Genomic DNA, 8,348 nt, shown 5'->3' on the forward strand with positions numbered 1-8,348 from the left:
ATCATTTCTCCAGAACTAATTCAAGTTAACTCCAACATATTTCTGGTAGAAAAGAAGACCTCTTTTCCAAGGTTCACTTCATTTAGTATCTAAATGTAAGATTTACTAACTTAATGTAAGGCCTACCCCAAGGAAAGATTACTATCTAGGGCAGTGGTATCTCACTCAAATAAAATCAGATCCCTGATAACACATATTTATTTAGAAAATCACAAATTATCATTATGTATGTTGCTTGCTTGCATTTATTTATTTGTTTGTTTATTTTTACCTCTCAACCAAACCAGCCCATACCTTTATTTAAGGACATAAAATTACATTTAATCTGGTTCTGACTATACTGGAGAGTTTTATAGACTTGGAGTGTGACTTTTCTAGTCTAGAGCATCACCACTGACAAGGATATGCAGATAAAGAATACACAATCATCTTTCAATTATTGCTATTGATGTGAAAGGCATCTTCCTGCCCCAACATCCAGTGAAATGTAAGCTCCTTTAAGAGATACTGTTTCAGTATTGTCTTCCCATCACCAAAACTTAGTATGTTGTCTTGTACCTAGTACATGATGAATACGTGTTTATTGGGTTGGTTGTTAAAATAGTAGATTATCCACAAAGTTTTCTAGGTGGCTTTTGAATGTTTTACACAAAATAATTGAATCATCAAGTTTTTGAACTTAAAGTAATCTTATAATACAGATTTTTGGAATATAGAATGTTAGAAATATAAAAGATCTTAAAATATAGAATATTGAAATAGAGGAGAATATTAATACATGGAGTGTTGGTTCTGTAAAGAATTTTAGAAGATAGAACATTTATGTTAAAAACTTTAGTACTACAAACCTTACATTGGAAAGTTCTGTTACACAGACCCTGTTTACACTTTGATGAACATTTTACTTCCTTTATTTGTTGCCCTACTGAGATGGCTTGGAAACGTAAGTTTCTGAGTGTCCCCTTTAAGAGTTGTCAACAACCCCTTTTACAAGTACATAGGTTCACAAGGCTCAATATAGGCCCCATATTCAAGACAATTGAAAATGATGTACAAGCTACAGCTAGGTACAACTGGGATTTGTTCCTTTACCTGGGCACTCCCCTTCTCTCTGGGTCAGTTTTCAGGTTTCTGTCAGCTCTCATCTCCTACCACTATTGTCAAGTGATCCCAGTTGTTGCTCCCTCTAGCTGTCTTTTACAATCCCAATTAACCCTCACCAGGTGATAGGCATCGCCTTGCTGGCCCCATTTCCTGGCCTTCTATTTCCTACAACTCTCCCCCCCCCCCCACCTCCCATCAGGAGGTAGCCTTTTTATTGCTAGGTCTTTTGCCCTTCTCTACTTTTCTACTATTCTCCTCAATTTCAAGAGGTAGTGTTTGCTGCCATGGGGAATATCTCACCAACACCAATTCACTCAACAGGACTCAGAATCAAAATCCAGGTACTTAAAGGTTATTTCAGAGGGCGTCTAAGGAGCATATTGATATAATGCTTTGAGGTTTGCCAAGGTATGGGCTATACTAAACAGCTTGTGGAAGCTAAAGTCTTTTCACTCTATTATCTCATTAGAGTTTCATGACAATCCTGTGAGATAGGTACTACTATTATCCTCATTTTTCAGATGCAGAGAAGTTAGGTAATTTTTTCAGGGTAATCAAGCTACTTCTTGTCTAAGATAGAATTCAGGCTCAGGTATTCATGATTCCAGCCTTAGTTCTCTATCCATTTCTCAACCAAACCAGCCCACAGTTGAGCTGGAACCTCAGGTGCACAATAATTAACAATACCTAGACCTGAACAGTATTTTAGATTTGAAAGAGATCTCCATGGGCCATCTAGGACCACCTATATCTAAGCAAGAATCCCCTCTACAGCATCCCCAACAGGTGAACATGCAATAAAAAATAATAATAGCTTACATTGATGTCTCATTTGATTTTTGCAAAAATAATTCTGCAAAGCAATTGGATAATTTTTAGTTATCATTCCCTTGCTATATAGATGGTGAAAGCAAAGATGGGGAAGCAAAGAATCTTACTCAATGTTGCTTAAGTGGAGGGGCCAGAAATCAAGCCTCATCTCTAACTTGGAGTACAGTTTACTTTCTGATGTACCATGCTACAGTATTCTTCAGTCATAGAGCCTCTGCTAAAAGTCCTCCAAGGAAGAGAGTTTTCTATGGCCCATTCTGTTTTTACAAAAACTCTAATTGGTAGAAAACTCTTTGGATCTGGCCAATGTCTGTCTGCTTCTCTACATTTTCCACTGTTAGGTCCTAGCTCTACCCTCTAAAACCAAGAAGTTATCTTATCCCTCTTCCAGAGCCCCAGATACTTAAATAGAGTGAGAATGTCATTTTTAAGTCTTCCCTCTTCTCCAGGTTAAATATCTTTGAATCTTTCAACCCAGCTCATTGGTTTCCACTTCTACCCCATCCTGGCTGCCTTCCTATGAATGCTTTACCAATGCCCTTCCTAAAACATGAAGCCCGTGGCTGAAGAAAGTTTTCCACTATGAGTCCCTCTCATCCATCTCTTCTTCCAAACCCGGACAGGCGCATAAAATCTTAGAATCTGTAGCTGGAGGGATTTCAGACGTCATCTGGCGCAGTCCTCCCCCCCCCCCCCCCCCCCCCCAGGGAGAATTTCCTCTCCAGCAATCCCAATAAGTGATCAATCATCCAGCCTCTCTTGAAAACCTCCAGGAAAGCAACGGCCACGGCCTTGCAGTGGGGCATCTCTACTTGTTAGCAAGCTTTCCCCGGATACCTGGGTGACTTCGGCCCCTTCCTCTCTCTGGATTTGTGTCTTCTTCTGTTAAAATCACGGCGTCGGAGTGTTTAAGTAGTGGGTCCTGGGGTCCCCTCCAGCTCTGGTGCGGCGGTTCTGCGCCCCCCTCACCCAGAGGCCGGCCTCCTCCCTCCTCCCTGCCCTCACCCAGAGAGGCCCGGCTTTGGCCACGCGGAGGGTTAGCACCTTGGCGCCCGCCCCGCAGGTAGCGGAGAAGGCCGCGGCGCGCGAGGCGGCGCAGCTCCCAGGGCCATCCCCGAGTGACAGCCAAGCCCTGGCTCCTTCCAAGAGACGAGCTTTGACAAACACTCACTGGGAAATAATACAGTGGCAAAATAATTCGGCGTCGGACACACTTACCAGAGCATAAAGCGTCTGAGAAGGAGACAACATCTTGTGCCATCGATCTTCCTTAAATCCCCAAGCTGTGACAAAGTGAAGAGCAAAATGATGATGAATGATCGGCCACATTTAGCGGGTACCTGTGTGTGCTCTTTAATGAGGCCCCGAGAAAGGCGCGCTAATGAAAAGCCTGATACCTACCCTCCAAAAGGGGTGGGGGCGGGGGAGCTTATTGGAAACAAGTCTTTATTACCCATCGGCACTTGGTTTTCACAAAGCATCTAAAGGAAGGTGCAGATTTTGAGGTAAATTAAAATCGGCACCGAGGGGTCAGCCGGTAGCCAGGCCAGGCCAGGCCACGAGAGACACGTGTACGGCTCCTGCAGTGGGGGCTGACGGGCCCCATCCCCGCCTCGGTTTGGTTCGAATCCACCAACCATCATTTATTTCACTGCCTCATTTGAATATGATGAATACCGTAGTCCTCTATTGTTCACAACAACCAAATAATTGTAGATCCACGGGCTTCAGGGCCATTAATCACATCTTTCCCTCTACCAATCCACTATAAACATGACATTGAACAATAAAGTACATTAACCTCTGCTTGGGAAAAAACTTTGCTTATTTAAACACCACAAGGTTATTTGTTCTCATTCCATCGCAGGTCTCTTCCACGCCGGGAGGGATACTTCCTTTCTTCTCGCTGCAGTGGAGGCAGATGTGGAGGGCTGCTCCAGCTGGGTCAGATTCTCCTCCGGGAAGGGCGGAAAAGAAAGCCTTATAAATGGAGGGGGTCACGTGCGCCTCTAACTAGCTGCATCTCCCGGAGCCCCCTGCCTCCCCCAGGTGTACGTCTGTCAGTATTTATGTGCTTGTCTGTATCTCTGTGAGTGTATGCGCCCGTGCCCTTAAGGCGGTCCCGGTTGTGTGTCAGTATCTGAATGGATTCGAATCTGTGTCTGAAAGTGTTCCTCAGGGTAGAGGCACTCACAGTAGGCCTTGTGGATGTGTCTGTGACTATCTATGTCCTGGTGTATGTATTTTCAGTCGATATAATAAAGGAAAAAAGAGGGGGGGTGACCCCTGAAAAGCGGTCCGGGGTTAGAGAGCATGATAAAGTACTGGAAAGAAAGCACTTGTATTTGTGTGGCGCCCACTGAGTAACCACAGCGGGGACTAGGCTTTGTGCTACATCCCCAAAGAAGAGTTCTCTCCTGGGTCTTCGGGAGCCTAACAGCTGGACATAAATGGAGCGCAGTGGCTCAGCTGGGCTCCCTCGGGTAGAGCCTGAGCAACTTGAGGACAGGGCCTCCATGTTTATTGCCTAGTGCGGCACCCAGCAGAGTCACCATTTGATAGACAGTGGCTCATTTGAGTCCAACTAAATGAGGATGGTGGCTATTAAGCCGAGGGAAGGCAGGACTCAAAGAAAGGCTTCCAGAGATGTTTTTAAGACCGCCCACCAGTCTGGTCAGCGTCTTCTGAGCTCACTGAATTAATTTTAACTCATTCAAAAACTTTGTATCAGATTTGTAGCGCATACAAAGCAATGGAGAGACTATATTGTAGCTCCAGACTACAGCATGTTTCCAATTAATATCTATGCTTATGCAGTTGTATAAGGAAATATATGATCAGAAAAGAAAGAGCAAAGGATGATGGATAAACAGCTGCAAGAGTACCTATGAAAAATTAATTCCTAAACTGTAGGGGTTCTTATTCATATTATTCATATTAATCTATGATTTTAAAACTTGTGTTTTTAAATAATATTTTGAGAGATCATAAAGGAGGGAAAGGGACCCACGTGTTTGTGGCAAGAAACTGGAAACTGAATGGATGCCTGTCAGAAATGACTGAATAAGTTATGAATGACTGTTATGGAATATTATTGTTCTGTAAGAAACAATCAGCAGGATGATGTCAGAGACTTAGATGAACGGATGCTGAGTGAAATGAAAAGAATCAGGAGATCATTGTACACAGAAACAAGATTATACGATGATCAGTTCTGGTGAACTTGGCTCTTTCCAACAATGAGATTATTCAAACCAGTTCCCCTGGTATTGTGATGAAGAGAGCCATCTACAGAGACTGTGGGAACTGAGTGTGGATTACAACATAGCATTTCCATTCTTTTTGTTGTTGTTTTCTGGCTTTTTGGGGGTTTTTTCTCATTTTTTTTCCTTTTTTGGTCTGATCTTTCTTGTAAAGCATGATAATTGTGTGGAAATATGTATAGAAGAATTACATATGTTTAAATTAAATTACATATATTTGATATATATTGGATTACTTATCTAGGGGAGGGGATGGGAGGAAGAGAAGAAAAAATTTTGGAACGCAAAGTTTTGTAAGAGTGAATGTCGAAAATTATTTATGCATATGTTTTTTTTTATTATAGTAACTTTTTATTGACAGAATCCATGCCAGGGTAATTTTTTTACAACATTATCCCTTGCACTCACTTCTGTTCTGATTTTTTTCCCTCCCACCCTCCACCCCCTCCCCTAGATGGCAAGCAGTCCTATATATGTTGAATATGTCCTAGTATATCCTAGATACAATGTATGTGTGCAGATCCAAATAGTTTTCTTGTTGCACAGGGAGAATTGGATTCAGAAGGTAAAAATAACCCGGGAAGAAAAACAAAAATGCAAACAGTTTACATTCATTTCCCAGTGTTTTTTCTTTGGGTGTAGCTGCTTCTGTTCATCATTGATCAATTGAAACTGAACTAGGTCTCTTTGTCAAAGAAATCCACTTCCATCAGATTACATCTTCATACAGTATCGTTGTTGACATATATAATCTCTTGGTTCTGCTCATTTCACTTAGCATCAGTTCATGTAATTCTCTCCAAGCCTCTCTGTATTCATCCTGCTGGTCATTTCTTACAGAACAATAATATTCCATAACATTCATATACCACAATTTGCCCAATCATTCTCCAATTGATGGGCATCCACTCAGTTTCCAGCTTCTAGCCACTACAAACAGGGCTGCCACAAACATTTTGGCACATACAGGTCCCTTTCCCTTCTTTAGTATCTCCTTGGGGTATAAGCCCAGTAGAAACACTGCTGGATCAAAGAGTATGCACAGTTTGATAACTTTTTGGGCATAATTCCAGATTGCTCTCCAGAATGGTTGGATTCGTTCACAGCTCCACCAACAATGTATCAGTGTCCCAGTTTTCCCGCATCCCCTCCAACAATCATCATTATTTTTTTCCTGTCATCTTAGCCAATCTGACAGGTGTGTAGTGGTATCTTAGAGATGTCTTAATTTGCATTTCTCTAATTAATAATGATTTGGAACACTCTTTCATATGAGTGGTAATAATTTCAATTTCATCATCTGAAAATTGTTCATATTTTTTGACCATTTATCAATTGGAGAATGGCTTGGTTTCTTATAAATTAGAGTCAGTTCTCTATATATTTTGGAAATGAGGCCTTTATCGGAACCTTTAACTGTGAAGATGTTTTCCCAGTTTGTTGCTTCCCTTCTAATCTTGTTTACATTAGTTTTGTTTGTACAGAAGCTTTTTAATTTGATGTAATCAAAATTTTCTATTTTGTGATCAGTAATGGTCTCTAGTTCGTCTTTAGTCACAAATTTCTTCCTCCTCCACGAGTCTGAGAGATAAACTATCCTATGTTCCTCCAATTTGTTTATAATCTGTTCTTTATGTCTAAATCATGGACCCATTTTGATCTTATCTTGGTATATGGAGTTAAGTGTGGGTCCATGCCTATGCATATGTTTTGAAAATAAAAACTTTAATAATAATAAATATTTTGAGTACTGTATTTCAAAACAATTGGTTCCCTTTGTAATGCTAGGCATTTTATTTTCTTCATTTAAAACATTATTCTGAGCAGGGGCCTGTGGGACTTCACCAGCCTGCCAAAAGGGACCATTATATGAAAAAAATTAAGAACCCCTGCTCTAAAAACACTGAGTGACTCCTCTAAGAAGAAGCTATGGAAAAACATGGGCAAAAATTACACAGGATGAGGAAAGGATGGGTTGCAATCTGCTCTGATGAAGGGCTTAGTGAGACCATACATTTGCTGTGTACACAAGACACTGTTCAAGGATGAGGGTAGGAAGAGGGAGAGAGGAAGAAGAATGTCATAAGACATGTCCTAAGGTCATGAACACAGATGAGTAAACAAAACCACTTTGTGGAGGAAGACTGTGTCATTACCTAGGGAGATCTAAAAATAGAATAACGGTCTAAAGAAGACTTGAAGGTAAGCTGGGGATTCTAAGAGGCAGAGAATAGGAGGCAGTACATTCTGGAAAAAGAGCATATACCACAGGTAGATAAACAGAGATGGAATTTGGAATGGGAAACTTTTCCTTTAAGTATAACTCTTTCTCCTACATCTTTCCTGGGGTCATTTCCTCCTTCCCCAGAATTTCACTTTCCCCAGTAGAGGACAGCATCATAATTCACACCATGGGCACAACACACAGAGCAGACATGAAGCATCCTGTAGGAAACCAGCAGGGAGCAGGGGCAGGAAGCTGGAGGCAGTGGCCTCTCAGGCTCCTTGACCGGCTTCTCCCTTTGAATGGGGACTTCTCTCTGAAATGCTTCAGGTCAAAGGATCCCACTTTATAAAGGGTGTAGAATGATCTTGGAGAAAAGAAAACGAAAATTTCACTTATGTCTTACTTGCTGTTATTCAAGTTGCTTTCATAAAATGACTAGTCTGTAAGAGGGATTAAAAGTCCTTTCCAATTTTGTGAGCTCTGTGAGGCTGGAACATGCTGATTGGTGTCCTATAGACTAGTTAGACTGGAAAAGATTCAACAGGAAGAGCACTGGATTTGGATTCAGAGCAGATGGGACTGAAATTAGCTAGGTCCTCAAATCACAGAAATAAGAGTGGAAGAGGAACAGAGATGGGAGAACATCTAAAAAGTCTAATCCACTCTATTCATAGATGAGGAAACTGAGGTGCAAAGAAAGCTAATAGCTCGTCAAAAATCACAGAAATAATATTTAGCATAGTGCATGAGGATTAGTTCAAGAAACCAGCATCATTCCCCTGGAGAAGAGAAGACAATGAAGGGCGTGATTTCCCTCTTCCTGCTCTAGAAGGAAGACCTCGTGGAAGAGAGATTAGGTTTGTTCTGCTTGGCCCAGGAGAGTAGATTTGGGAACAATGGGTGGCAGTTTTAGAAAAGAAACT

General features: G+C 41.4%; 1 long non-coding RNA gene across 2 annotated transcripts in view; it reads right to left on the reverse strand.

Annotated features, from left to right (window-relative positions):
- LOC116421161 overlaps window positions 1–3,537 on the reverse strand; it is a 58,032-nt gene extending 54,495 nt beyond the window's left edge. For both annotated transcript variants that reach the window (XR_004231467.1, XR_004231466.1), the window contains exons 1-2: window positions 3,337–3,537; window positions 3,154–3,218 (exon numbers count right to left, since the gene is read on the reverse strand). This is a non-coding gene — a long non-coding RNA (uncharacterized LOC116421161). The remainder of the gene's footprint in view (window positions 1–3,153; window positions 3,219–3,336) is intronic.
- Window positions 3,538–8,348: the final 4,811 nt, after the last annotated feature.

This window comes from Sarcophilus harrisii, chromosome 2 (assembly GCF_902635505.1).
Source record: "Sarcophilus harrisii chromosome 2, mSarHar1.11, whole genome shotgun sequence".
NCBI classification, from domain to species: domain Eukaryota; kingdom Metazoa; phylum Chordata; class Mammalia; order Dasyuromorphia; family Dasyuridae; genus Sarcophilus; species Sarcophilus harrisii.